Here is a 16,108-nt window from a genome sequence, read left to right on the forward strand (position 1 = left end):
CTCTATAACCAGATACCTTAAGGCAGCTCACCCCTGATACCCCCACATTTTGTAGCAGCCTAGTTCATTTATGGTGCTCCCCCCCAGACTCATTATACAGGGCCATATACCACTGTTACATACACTGGCCTCTGGAGTGCCTAAGGACACACATGCATTGTGTAGGTGATGCCCACACATATATGGCCCCAGCCCCACTGTATGTGTGGGGGATACAACAGCAGTGGACTGATGGCAGGAATGGCAGTGTGATATATGCACAGCCCGTTACAGAACAACCACCGACAGCATATAATATGTGCAAAGCTTGGTATGCAGGTGATGGACAGAGGCTGGAACACAGGCACATCAGTGGAAAACTGTTGCCATACACTAAGCAAGTTGCTGGTGTTACAGGATAGTCTGCAACATACCCTTAGGCAGGGAATTGAAGTTAGAAACATGAATGGATGTAGCCATGTACTGATAGCACTCAACACACACACCGCCAGTGAAATATCTGACACAGGATCTGTGTGGTGGACAGACAAAACATGATAGGCATACCTCTGGCCAGCAAGAGGATAGGCTCAGAGTTGTGAGCTATGAAGACAGACTGCATTCCAAGTTAAACTAGTATGTACACACACACCCTGTAACACCAGTACTATACAAAGCATAACACAACTCTACTCACACTCTGTCTGTAGTTCCTGAACCTCCTACAAATATGTGGGTGCCCTGAGTGTGCCGGTTTTCCTGTAAGAGGTATTGCTATATGCTGTCTGTAACACTGATGCCCGCACACAGGAAGGATGTCCATCACACAGGAAATATAAAGGGACCACTCCCACATGATGTAGGGATTTAGAGTAGGTGGTTGCCATGACAGTGGCAATTGGAAGTACTACACATATGTAATTATATATATATATATATATATATATATATATATATATATATATATATATGGCTATCTGGATAATTATATGTACATATATTTCCATCATATGTCCTGGACATGGAGTGTAGCCCTACCCCAGCCTCTATAGTCCCAAAGTTGTAGTGCAAGGGGATGTCAGGTATGAATAGCAGGTATATTAGTAGACTATTGCCACTGTCATTGGGATTGTCTTCACAGACATAGTGTGTGTGTGGGAGGTTACATCTGCTTATAACATGTGTGCCATTGGCTACTGACAGACATCCTAAGGACATCATAGTATAGTACCGCTGCAGCACGTAATGCCCTTGTGGTCTGCAGCAGAGATATTGGCCAATATATGTGGACATTCTGACACATTCTGTACAGTCCAGAGGTATACACATAACCCTGAAGTGCAAAACATGTGTACCATGCCTGACAATATGGATGTAGACAGCCATGTTGATGGGTATAACACATAAGGACAGGTATACATTTGCCACCATAGGTTATCCATTCACATACCCCTGTCTGGCCTGACACAATAACCGCTGGTACAGGGGTGCCATGGCCACATACTACCCACTAAATATTGACATACATCTGTACAGCATCCCACTGCCCTGTCTGACATACATGACTGTTAAGGGAGGCCAGCCAATAGTACATCTGGCAAGTATCTGCACATGACATCTCACTTGGTAAGTACACTAATCTGCTAGGCATGTAACAATGCATTGTGCAGGCTACAGGAAGACTTGCTCAACACAGGCCTACATCTCCTATGGGGGAATGCACATGCACCTTCATATATAACAGGCTCTACAGGCATGTCACAGCACAGGGTAAGATACACCTGTGTGAAAGTGCATATCCACCACCAATGTGTACAAAGCCACAGCCACATATGTTAAGCTAGCATAATATTACAGTATATGGACTATCTGTTCGACACCATCCTCATATGTGCCACTCACAAGCTGACCCTACATATACTAGGCTGTTTCACAGTTTGGTCTGATGGCGGTCTGTGGTATGGGACATGTGTGTGCGTGGCCTACAAGCATGTACATCAATACAGTACCATACAGTGGAGCAGCATGTAACATCAGATAGGATGGGAACTAGAACAATGACATCTACCACAGTCTGTACACAGGCTAAAGTACATATTAACAATACACACACTCACTGTCGACATTCACCATAAGTACACAGACGTCAGTACTGTACACACATCCACAGAATGTCCAGGTTATGTCATCAAATATAACCCCTACTATACATAACATGTGAAGCAGTCTGATAATCTCACTGGCTTGTTATCAGATATGATGACACTAATTATGATATACAGCACATATGCACCACTTCATGCACAACGTATGTACAAAGGTTGACAGAGTTGTGGCTGGAAGCACATACACAGGGCCAATATTGATATGTTGCTGTGATAACTTCATACATTTACTGTTGTAACAGGGTTTGTTGCAACATATGTCCTATGAGGGATATGAAGTCAGTAACTGTCACGACTTTCACCATCAACAAACTGCAATCCTCACACTACTTTCTGCAGTCAACAGATAGATGCTCGGTGGGTAACACATGAAACCATAGGCACAACACACTGGCCAGACAGCAGCTGGCCCCGCAAATGGGGATTCCTCATAAACATGGAACTGACATGGCAGGTATTGAGACATGTAGGACAGCCATATCCACACACACACACACTGTTAAACCGTTACTCCAAATGCAGTATAGCAGCACTTACAGTCTGTAGTCAGGTCAGGCACATCCCCCTCCTGTGTGTTGTCCTGTTTCCACAGTGTATGTTGTTAGAGGTAAATCCCCAATCCATTGGAGATGCTGTTTGCCAAACAACAGATCTATTTCCTGTTCACAGTGAATGAAAAGGGCCAACACCAACATGATGTTCCTAGATACTGGAGTGTGTTACCATGCAATTGGCTATGGGAATGTTACCACAGTTGTTCCACATGCAATCAGCTAGGGGAGGGCTGCAATTCATGCAGAGGCCATCAGCTGATCATGAGCATCACTTACAATACACATGCTGCTGCCTAAGCAAAGCAGGTGTAGTTCTCCACATCCACCAGAGAGGGAGTGGGAGAGGCAGACAGAGGCAAAGACAAGTCAAGGAGGGATGAGAGAGTAAAACCTAAGCATGTTTGTGTCACACACCTACTAGCACAGGGTATCAAACCCCTATTGACTAAGCAGTGCTATCACAGTTCTATGCAGTTATTGGATGTGCCACATGGGTTACCTGTTGTGGTGCCCTCAGAACATATATGTGATGGTGAGTGACATCTGCAACAGGGATATGGTAGTTATACAGTAGGTAATGTACACGTGCCTGTCCACATGAACAGGTGCCAGCATCAACACAGCCACACTCTCACAGTGACACACACATTGACACAATTGGGAGGGCCAGGATTACAACTCATCAGTAGCAGGATTGCCACAACACATCACTGTGCAGGTATCACATGCACCGCACGGGTCATACGGGGGTTGTATAGGTAAAAGATATGCGGAGGTGTCTGACATCAGACAGCATGCTTCAGTATGCCCATGGGGGTTGTAGGCAATGTGAAAGTGAACATACGCACCATACAACACACACACAAACCCACAGGGTGCCAGGACTGACATGCATGTGTGCATGCCTGCACGGGTGTGTGGTGGTCAACTGTGCCAGATGACTGTACAAGGCTGGGCGATGGGTATACCTTGGCATCAGGCCACATGACAATGGTCTGCATTGTGGCTCAGGACTGTAGTGTCTGCATTTGCCCACACAGGTGGGTATTCTATCCCCCATCCAGTCACCTGCATGACCATTGTGTGTGGCCAATGCTGTGTATCTCTTGCCATGTATGTGTTCCTTAGTCCATGACATGGATGGTGTCTGGGATGTGCACACCTCCGGCATGTATGTACAGTGACATGTGGAACTATACCTGCGGTGTCTGGCCCATGTTGTGAACATTATCATCAGATGTGCCACTCTTGCTCACCTGTGGTGGGAACTAGTAGTGGGCAGCAGGTTTACCCTGCACCTACATTGATAGCATGCTAACACCATTTCCTGGTGTCAGTGGCATCTGTCAATACAGGGCATGTTGTCAGGTATGTCCTTTGTGGGTCACATGTGATGGCACCACAGGTGTTGCAGGTGTCCATTGGGGAACATGGGGAAGGTGCACTGTCTGCATGTAAGTGCATATTGGACAGATGGACAGGGTGCCATGCCCTCTGTAGCCCACTGCTATCACCCCATAGTTACTATCAGTGGCCAATATGCAGTGTACTACCCACATATTGGCTGTTGCCTAAGCATGTGTGTGTGCATGAGACATGGGTTGAGAGTGTACTCTGTTTAATACTGGAGTAGCTAACTGTGATTGCCTGACCTTGATGTCACATGTATGGCTTTGCACCCCAACTTCTCAGCTATTTCACATCTGTTATCCCTGTACAGTGGACATTGTGATATATAGTAGGGCCACCATTTAAGAAAAATGCAAAACCCACTCCACATTGGTCACAGGTGTCATACACTCACAACCACCTCCACACAGGATACTAGTTACAAACACACACACACACACACACACACACACACACACACACACACACACACACACCTGTCATGTCTGGGAGTAGAATCCCTACCTAACAGGTTTATTACACTACAGTACTACACAGTTATAGTACACACCACAGAGATTACTGGGCTACAACCTTCCCAGAGGTATATTTGTAGGTGGGTGACATCAGCAGCCTTGCCAAAGTTGAGTACATGAATTGTAAGGAGGGTGAATGCCCTAAAAAGCATTGCTTTCTACACAGACAGACAGACACACACACACACACACACACACACACACACACAATGTCTGGGATTAGAACACCTACTTAACTAGTTTAGCAGACTATAGCAGTACACAGTTACAGGATGTGGTATGGAGAGTACTGGGTTACAGCCTTCCCAGAGGTGTATTTCTAGGTGGGTGAAATCAGCAGCCTTGCCAAAGTTGAGTACATGAATTGTAAGGAGTGTGAATGCCCTAAAAAGGCATTGCTTTCTACACAGACAGACACACACACTTGCCATGTCTGGGATTAGAACAACTACCTAAATAGTTTACCATACTACAGCAGCATGCAGTTATAGGATGCGCTATGGAGCGCACTGGGCTACAACCTTCCCAGAGGTGTATTTCTAGGTGGGTGACATCAGCAGCCTTGCCAAAGTTAAGTATATGAATTGTAGGGAGTGAGAGTACCCTAAAAAGCATTGCTCTCTACACAGTCAGAGACAAACAGACGCACACACAAACTCACAGTTGCCAAGTCTGGGGTTTAAACTCCTACCTAACTAGTTTATCACACTACAACAATACACAGTTACAGAACATGCTACAGAAAGTACTGGGCTACAACCTTCCCAGAGGTGTATTTCTAGGTGGGTGACATCAGCAGCCTTGCCAAAGTTGAGTACATGAATGGTAAGGAGTGTGAGTGACCTAAAAAGCATTGCTTTCTACTCAGACAGAGACACACACACACACACACACACACACATACACACACACACACACACACACACACACACACACACACACACACGCCATGTCTGGGATTAACACCTACCTAACTAGTTTATCACACTACAGTGGTAAGCAGTTACAGGATGTGCTATAGAGATTACTGGGCTACAATCTTCCCAGAGATGTATTTCTAGGTGGGTGACATCAGCATCCTTGCTAAAGATGAGTACATGAATTGTAAGGAGTGTGAGTGCCCTAAAAAGCATTGCTTTTTACACAGAGACACACACTTGCCATGTCTGGGATTAGAACACCTACCTAACTAGTTTATCACACGACAGGAGTATACAGTCACAGGATGCGCTACACAGATTACTGGGCTATAATCTTCCCAGAGGTGTATTTCTAGGTGGGTGACATCAGCAGCCTTGCCAAAGTTCAGTATATGAATTGTAGGGAGTGTGAGTACCCTAAAAAGCATTGCTCTCTGCACAGTCAGAGACAGACAGACACGCACACAAACACAGTTGCCAAGTCTGGGGTTACAACTCCTACCTAACTAGTTTATCACACTACAGCAGTACACAGTTATGGGACATGCCATGAAAATTACTGGGCTACAATTCTCCCAAAGGCGCATTTCACATTGGATGACCTCAGCAGGCTTGTCATAGTAGGGCTATGTGGAGTGCAGTATGTGTGCATGGACCATAACCCATTCATCTAGGGGTTGAGACACCACATGCGGGCACACACAGTGTTAGATTTCACAGGTATGTGTATACAGCTGCTGGATGACTACATCCTTGTACATTCATGTTGCACAGCTGGCAGGTGCACCACATAGTCTGTAATGCTGACAGATACTGGTGGCTAGTATCTGCAGTGAGTGACATCTGCACAGCATGTGTTTGGGGCCCTTTGGCTGTGTGCTGGGTGGAACAGGCCTGGATGGCTCCTTGTCACAGTCACCCTCTTCCACACATCTATGTATGTCTATCTTTGGCTTATTATAGTGTGTTGTCCTGACATATATGTCTGTATTCCTATCCACTGTGTGTGCAAGGCATGAGTGGTGCATACTGACAAGTTTCTGCACTAACAACTGCGACTGCCAGATATGTCTGGTCCACTGGTGTTTGCAGACATAGCCTTCATGTGTTTGCAGGCATAGCCTTCATGTATTTAAGTGTGTGAGCATGCCCAGTATGACCTTTCAGTATGTTGTTGACTGACATTGCCTTCATTTCTCCAAGCCTTCATTTCTCTAAGTGTATCAGCATGCCTAGCATGGCCGTCTGTATTGAATGTGTGGATCAAGTTCAGGTAGTCTGTGCTGCAGTGCTGACCTTTGTGTTGTACACCAACAGGTAGCATGCGGTCTCTGCAGGGTATCCATCAATCACTTGACTTTGACTGTTACTACATTTCTGCATCGCAGGGGGGCACACCTGACTGTTTCTACATTTCTACACAGGAGTGGGGGGGCACACCTGGCTGTTACTACATTTCTACGTAGGATGGGGGACACACCTGACTATTGCTACATTTCTACACAGGACTGGGGGGGCACACCTGACTATTATTACACTACTATGAAGGATGGGGGCCACACCTGACTAATTCAACATTTCTACATAGGATTGGGGGGCACAACTGACTATTATTACATTACTACGTCAAATGGGGGGCACACCTGACACTTGTACACATTCGCTATGACTGTACTGGTATGTCAGGTACTCCATTTCATTCTGTATTCTTACCTATCATGCTGACTAGAGGCATACCTTATAATTTTTTTTCTTTTTATTTCAGGATCAAGATTAAACCCAGCAACAAGTGGGACAGTTCATAATACTATTAAAGAAGGAGGATTGAATTTGAAAAATCCATCCATACAGTTAGTATAAATGCATTTCTTCTGTAAAGGAAAGATAATAATATGGTAATAGTGATGTTAGTTTAAAGATATAAAACCGTATGGACATGCTAAAAATAAAGAAAGTAAAATATGGATAGGGTGGAAGAAAATAATATATGACAATAACATGAAATTAAGTAAATTAAAAATAAGTGAATTTACTGAGAAAATAAAAAATAATATATGATGATTATGGAAAAATGTCCAGTATATCCACTGAAGAAGTTTAAAAAGATGAAGGAATTGCAATACAAAAAAAAAAAAAAACACAGAAAAAGGAGATTTAAGAAGCAAAGGATTTTCTTTGGAGAATCCTGCTTGATAACTAACATGTAAAAGGCAATATAAACTATAAAACTATGGAAGAAAGAAAGTCTGTTGAATGTAATGTGGGCAAAATTTTTTGGAATCTATCAAAAATAAAACTTTTTTGGGAAGAAGTTTAAAAATGAATAGACATGGGAGGATTTAGAAATATCAATATATTAATATGATTTTATGTGGAAAGTATGGCAATGCTAACAGATGCAATACTAATAAATGGGATACATTATTGTTTTGGATAGCCTAGGTAATGTGGAAAAGAAGGCATACTGAATTATTACATAATAAGAAAAACAAAGATGATGTTCTAGTTGAAATACAAAGATGACTATGGAAGAAAGGATGTGGATAAAAGAAAAATGTTACAATCAACATGAAATTAGTAATTATATTGATAGTTTAAAATATTGTTAAGCAGGATATTCTTCTGATGTACAGACTATAACAGTGTAAATGTCTACATTAAAATTTATAATAGGCATATGTTTAAAATAAAATGTAAATAAAGCACACCTTCCCTGTTCCAGTTTCTCACACAATGGACCATATGGTGGTCACAGGGAGTAGCAGAAAGCCATGACATTGAGTCCATAGTGTCTGTAGAAGAATAAGTTCAAATCTGAATTTGGAAGAAAGGGGCTTGTCCAATGCTAAAATGGTTGTAATGCTTAATAAAATTGAGCCTTCAGACATGGAAGCAGCTCCTTGGAGCCAAATTATAGAACAGCATATTATGGAAGAAAGTGACTATCTACAGACTTCCAAGATGCTGACATCTGAGTTTAAAGGTAGGAGAACATTTCAATGTTTGCTTTGCACTTTAGAGATTTCCAGTGAAGTGTAAGAAACAAACATCTACAGCTATGGATACAAGAAATAAAATGCATAAAGAGTTTAGAACAGTTTTAAACAGGACTTAAATCCTGTATCATTTTCCAAGAAATTACCAATTGTTTGGATATTGACTAAAATGGGTAGCTTATTAATAGGTATAATGTTTGGGACAATTTGATAGCCCCACTTGGATTTACAAGTAGTGAAGTACTTGCCTTTATCCAGGTAGGTAAAGATACATTTTGTAATATTACCTTTGAGAAGTTTTATCATGAAGAAAACTTTCTATTAATATGACATGCTAAAAATGTTACATTCCATGAGCAATGTATAACATTTTTGGATTAAATGTACTGCCTATATGATTGCACAGTTCAATATTGTTTGTTGAACTTGAACACGTTAAATCTTTCTCTAAAATATGTATTTTGGTTTGAGAAATTTGGGCAGCTTTAAAAACAGATACTGGTAATTTATTATATAAATGGACTTAGAACATATGTGTTTTATAAAGGTCAAACAAAGACTTCATTTTATGGTTCTTAAGAACATTTAATTCAGGACTGATAAAGGGAGATGTACACAGTATGGGGAAGTGGGGCATTATATGTAAACTCATGAAAGGTTTTGTAGAAATGTAAATGTAAAGGGTTTTTCTGGTTTGACTGTCCTCAAATTCATCTTATTGAACAACAGAAAGTACGACAGAATGACAAAAAAATCAGATTCCAGTGAAAATATCTTATCTTTAAATACTGATGCAACACTTGCACCACACAGTGAGGAAAGTGATATGGGCAAACCAAATTGTCATAGCAATTATGGGTCTGATAATGAAGAGGTGAAAGGTGATCAGTGGAGTAGTGATGGTCTAGATGCAGATGTAGGTGAAGGTAAAGCTGGAAAAAAAATATTGCAATAGGTAAAAAGAGCTAGGAAAGAAAATTGAGGCAAGGAGCAAAAAGGCTACAAAAAGAAAATGATAAAACAGTATTATGTTGTTTGAATTTTAATGGAATTATTAGACATTTGAGACATTTGGTAGTTATAAAGAGTTGTAAGGTCATTAATGCCAATGTTACTTGTTTTTTAAATATTAGATTACTGAGTCAAGTTCTATGGGGACAGAATGCATTGTTGGCATTTGGAAATGATTTATGCAGTGGAATAGTAATTCAGTATTAAAAGGTATACAGTTGTTAAGCATATTTATAGTATATGCAGAAATATTTATATCAGAATTAAATGTCTATTATAGGTAATAAGAGTTATAGCAGTACATGCTCCTACTGGTCTGAAAAATGAAAAAAAATGTTTGAAACTATAAAGCATTGTGTGATAGTTTATGTTTTACTATATTAGTGTGGCAATTTAAATTGTCATTTAAAAAGAGAAAATGATAAAATTAATAAAGATATCAATGTTTTTATGGAATTTTAAAAAGGGGACCTATATACAAAAGAGGATAGTTATCCATGGAATACTTATTCTGCAGAATTAATGTTAAAAAGTTGGCAGAAGATATGTATTTTTTATAAGATTATGCAGCCTTATATTTTTTTTTACTTGGGAAAACTGTGCATAGTTAAAAAAGGAGACAATTATTTAAAAAAATACTGGTTGTCTATTAGATACAGTGGAATTGAAAAAAGAATGATATTACAGAAGTAACATTTAACATTAGCTAGTGTTTGTGATAAATGGATGGAATGGTGGATCAGTTATGAAAGGAGATATAACATGTTATTTTGCAAAGTAGAAAAATAGATGTGGAAAGAAAAGGAGAAAGAGCAAGGTTTGGTTTTAAAGAGACATGAAAATTCCTTTAGTTGCCATGATAGTTTTAAAATTGTTAAAATATAAAGGAAATTACATTCATTAACAGAAAAAAGAATAAAAGTACTACTGTATAAACCCAAATATAGTTAAAGGTTCAGAAGCAGAACTCTCTCCCCGGATTCAGTAATCTTCCATGCAGGACTAGCATAGTCCTGCACGGAAGCACCCATGTAGGTGGAGGATGGCAGCACGTCATGCATATTAATGAAGGAGCGCTGCCCAACCTCCCAGGCTTACATGGAGTGTGTACAAGTGCAGGGGTATGTCTGAGAGCAGAGCTCTCAGAAAAAACATGCCCCTGCAATGTTGAACAGCAGAAAGTAGAAATAAATGAGCGAGACCACTCATAGGTGTCTATATATCCCCACCAACAGTCCCCCATGTGTACAACAGCAACAGGACATAAATATCAAAAGGAAGAAACCCCTGTATTGTTTTCTAAAACTCCGAGTACAGCCAACTATAGGTGCACAGGTGTGCCCATTGCTTAGCTACAGTTAAAGAAGCTTAAAAGGCTGAAGAGGATAACAAGGAAGATATATGCAAATGAAGCATCTCAGCAATAGTGTAGTGGGCAGAGCATTCGCCTAACAAGCAGGCATTCCCAGTCCGGGTCCCACTGCAGTACAGTCTATTTTACATGGCAAAGCATGGTATAAGCAATATTTGTATTGCAAAACTCACTAAATAACATATATTTATGAACTGGAGTACTGCAGGAAATGCACATGTGAAGAGTCAGTATCATAATGAATAAGGCAGCAGTAAGCAGGTGTAAGCACAGATAAGCAGTAGTAAGCATATGTAAGCACTAGTAAGTGTGTGTAAGTGTGTTTGCTCAGGGATAAGCACTGCCTACACAGATTAAGCAAAGGAGAACCTAACTCGGTGTAAGAAACTGTGACCGGAAGTTAGCAGTTCTTACCTCCATGCAAACCCACGCAAACCCGCTTACAACTACTTTAAAGTGCCTTAATCACTCTGTATCCAATGACCAGTGTTCTGCCCAGCAACAAAATAAACAGCCTCTGCAAGGCTCGAACCCAGGACGATGCACACCATACACAAAATGATCTACCACTAAGCCATGCCAGATATGCAAATACCTTATGTTTTCAGAAACATAACACCAGCTCAGTCATGCAACAGTACAGAGAATGTATGCCTACATCTAAATATATGTGTTTGTATAAATATATTGAAACAGATACAACATATCTATATATGTAGTTACATATATATATATATATATATATATATATATATATATATATATATATATATATATATCCAGAAATATATACATATATATATATATATATATATATATATATATATATATATCCAGAAATATAAACATATATATACAAATATATGAACATATATACATGCAAATGCCGACATCTGCACATATATATTCAACACCTATATGTCCACATATACACAGCAAGTTACATATATGTATGCAGATATATATCTCCGTAGGTATATACGGACATAGTTATAAACATGTAAGCAAATATATATACCCATGTAGGTATATATGGCCAGACATCTGTAGATAGCAATGGTAGATTAACAGAAACATATATGTCGACATGCACAATTAATGGGGTTGAGAAGCCCCACACACTATACCTCTCATACGAATTGGTATACACCCCCAGCCAAACACATCCACCCTACAATACACTACCAAGTTCACTTTATTGTAGGTGTTTCATTTAAATAGGGATTTAAATTAGTCTTCTTTTATGTTTCACATGTTTATATCACATTCCCTTCTCCCCCACGCACTAGGCAGGGTGACCAGTACAGGCCCATCCAACCCAAGCCATCCTCGACCCATGCATTCATTGACCAGAGTCCCGCTCCCCACCCCCACCCCCGCTGCACACACTCAGCCACCATCCCTTCCCTGGTTACCGGCCCATAGCTACCACACCACCACACATTGCCCACCCTCTACTCCTCCCCTCGGGACTCATCCTGTACATTGTCCCGACCCAAGTATCCTAGGTCTTCCACACATTGTAGTCCATGCACATAGCCATGGGTACCTTTGCAGCCATGGTTTTAGATGAAAGTAGAATACCCAATTTTTGGGTTATCCCGCATGGTTCATAGGTTCATAGGTAGGTACTAGGCTATTGGCCCTGGGGCCTATACAAGCCCAGCCAAAAAGGTACCCTGGATTTTGCCACCCAAGAAAATTATTTTCCTGTGCCACTGTCGAGCAGAGCCACAGAGGTGATCCCCGGGGTGAATCTCCTATTTCCCATCCAATCATCACAATTTTTCTTGAAGAGTGCTAATGAGGAGCTTTGTTTGATATAGATAGGTAGTTTATTCCAGAGTATGGGAAGTCTCTGGGACAGGAATTTATCCCTCCGGCATGTTCTGTTTATTGTAATGACAAGGTTTAGGTCCCTAGAGAGTGTAGCTCTGGGATTTCTTTAAGTGGAGCATGTCCAACAGCTCTGGGTTTGACATAGCTTTGTATGTTAGGCAGAGATCATCTCTGAGTAGGCGATATGCCACGGAGTAAAGCTGGAGTTTTTTGAGACGGTCTGCGTAGGGCATCTGTTTGAGGCCAGTAATCTTCTTTGTGAGGTATTTCTGCGGCCTTTCCAGTTGTTGTAGATGTCTTGTGAGGTACATACCAAAAGGGGCGTTGTACTCTATAATGGGTCTAATGAGTGATGAGTAGAAGGGAACAATAACCTCTTTTTTTCTGGATTAGAAACCTGTTGTGATGAGGTGTGCCATGTAGAAGGATTTCCTGACTACTGTGGTGATGTGATTATTGAAGTAGAGACTACTGTCCACCTGTGTCCCAAGGTCTCTTATCACACTTTCGGTGTTAAGTATACTACCGCCTATGTTGTAGTTCAGGGGTACAGAGTTTTTACCAAAGGGGATGACAATGCACTTTTTGGTATTGAGCTTGAGGCCATGGCTTTGACACCAGACATCTGTCTCAGTGAGGACCTTTTGTAGGATGGCCACATTGTTAGGAGTTTCAATTATGGCTCCTAGTTTGCAATCATCTGTGAACTTCATTAGCCAAAGACCTTCTGTGTTAGCCTGTACTTCAGAGAAGTAGATACCAAACAGGAGAGGACCCAGGACTGAACCCTGTGGTACTCCATTTGTCACTGGTCTGAAGTCGGATTTGGAGTCTGCTATTTTTGAATGTTTCCCTAGTACTAACAATAGACTACAAGTGTGACATTGTTTACACTAACGGTTTTATTTGTAGGTATCGCAAAGCATACGTGGCACACAAGGTTGCCCGGTATGCAAACGAAACATAGTATCCAGCAATACCAGGCAACATTACAGGACATGTAGCTAAATATGTAGATGTGTGTGTGTGTGTGTGTGTGTGTGTGTGTGTGTGTGTGTGTGTGTGTGTGTGTGTGTGTATATATATCTATATATATATATATATATATATATATATATATATATATATATATATTTATATATACACCCATAACTAAATAGATATATACCTATCCCTCTCTGTAATACATATGTATACATATATAGACATACATATATATAAATACCCACATATAGATATATACATATGCAGACAATCATACATCCACATGTCATTAGATATATATACAGCAATATATATACATATATATATATATACATATATATATATATATATATATATATATATATATATATATATATATATATATATGCATACATACACACACACACACACACATATATATATGTATATATATATATATATATATATATATATATATATATATATATGCGTGTGTGTGCGTGTGTGTGTGTGTGTGTGTGTGTGTGTGTGTGTGTGTGTGTGTGTGTGTGTGTGTGTGTGTGTGTGTGTGTGTGTGTATATACACAGATATATAGCTATGATATGATACAGCACATAAGAATGACATATGATCACAGGCACCACCAATGGAGGTGAGGGGTCCAATTAACATACGTGGAACACATACCATTACCTCCCCAGCCAAACGGGGAAACATACAAACAAACACACAAAGTAAACAATCCACTGCTCCCCAAACCACAGGCAGGATACAACCAGTGGGGGAAACACTGTGGACTCGCTAAGTCTAATCTAGAAACATAGACAGGAATGTCCCTTGTGGGACAACCCAAAAATTGCTTGTTGATTGGAGTCTCATCCGTGCAACGACTTATCAAGGCAGGGCACATATGTACTCGGACTACAAGGTTGGGAAAGCCTGATGACCCATGGGTCGACACAACGTAGGAGATGGGTCCCGAGAAGTGGAGAGTGGGCAGTGTGTAGTGGTGTGGTTAGACCCGACCTGCACCCAGAGTAAGGATGAGTGCTAGAGAGGAGGGGCAGGGGGGAGTTAGGGTATGAAATTATGGGTTGAGGCATGCAGGTGTTGGCTGAAGCGGTTCTATTCAGACAGCCTCATGGATGTAAGCAATAGTGAGAATTGGGCAGAGCTGTCGCCTAACGAACAGCCATTCCCGGTACGAGTCCCACTGCAACACAGTCTATTTTACATGGCAAAGTACGGTACAACCAGATGTGTTGTTGCAAAACCCACTAAGTAACACCAAAGAACACATGGTTGCAACACCCCACTGTAGGCATGTAAGCCGATCTAATTGGCATCACAACTTATTATTGTTGTCCTCACCCCCACCCAGGGGTGTGAGTGTCCAAATCTACGTCCATATTCAGTGTATATGCACAGCTGTTGCTGTAGAAGAAATGCCCAGCTGTGGACCTTCCCTTCAGCCTTCCTGCACATCCCTGGCTATTTCCCCTACTATCTTTCCCTCTTTGTGCCCCATTAACACCACTTACCTATCAACCCCTTCTTCATTTCTATTAATGTGTAAAGTTACAAGTAGATGACACCCTCTTCCCCAAGTATATTGGCAGAATCTGGTACTCCCTATCCACATGTATTACCTCAGCTGTCCCAAAGGACACATGTAAATCACACTTGAAGGAACACCTCAAGCACACTTGGATCAACACATGCTCACCACCTGGTGAAATCCTCCCCCCCACCTTACACTCTATACCCCTGCATCAACTAGTGAAACCGACACCTCTTGTCCTGCCTCGCATACAAATCCCAACATCCTTCAAACCTTCCCTATTGCTCCCCTACCAATTATTCCAACAGCCATTGTAACTATACAGTTACAATGTAACCCCCTCTACCTACCTACCTACCTACTCCTTCACTATTCTCTTCTACTCTACCACACAGGTATGGAATAACTAAACCTAACCGAATACCTGAGTGTAACCTATCCAGGCCTGTTAAACTGGAATCTAACTTCACCATAAACTGACCTTTGTCAACAGTCATACCTGACATGTAAACCTGACCTAAGCATGTATAATACTGACATGTTAATGTAAACTAAGCATGAAGAATATGTTACGTAGCTATGTTAAGTCTGTTACTCTCTATGAATGTGAACACCTCTGTATTACTTGTAATGAGTAGCTAGGGTTTACTGTGGAGCTCTACTCCCCGAGCCACCACTGAAAATGGACTAGCATCCAGTCGGATTGTCCTGGTCAACAAATGTACAATAAATACATAAAGCAGCGTGGGGGTAAGCGGGAGTAAGTGGGTTTAAGCCTGTTTGGGTGGCGGTAAGCAATGCCCACACTGGTTAAGTAATGTA

This window comes from Protopterus annectens, chromosome 6.part0, assembly GCF_019279795.1.
Source record: "Protopterus annectens isolate FY-2018-M chromosome 6.part0, PAN1.0, whole genome shotgun sequence".
Taxonomy (NCBI): Eukaryota; Metazoa; Chordata; order Ceratodontiformes; family Protopteridae; genus Protopterus; species Protopterus annectens.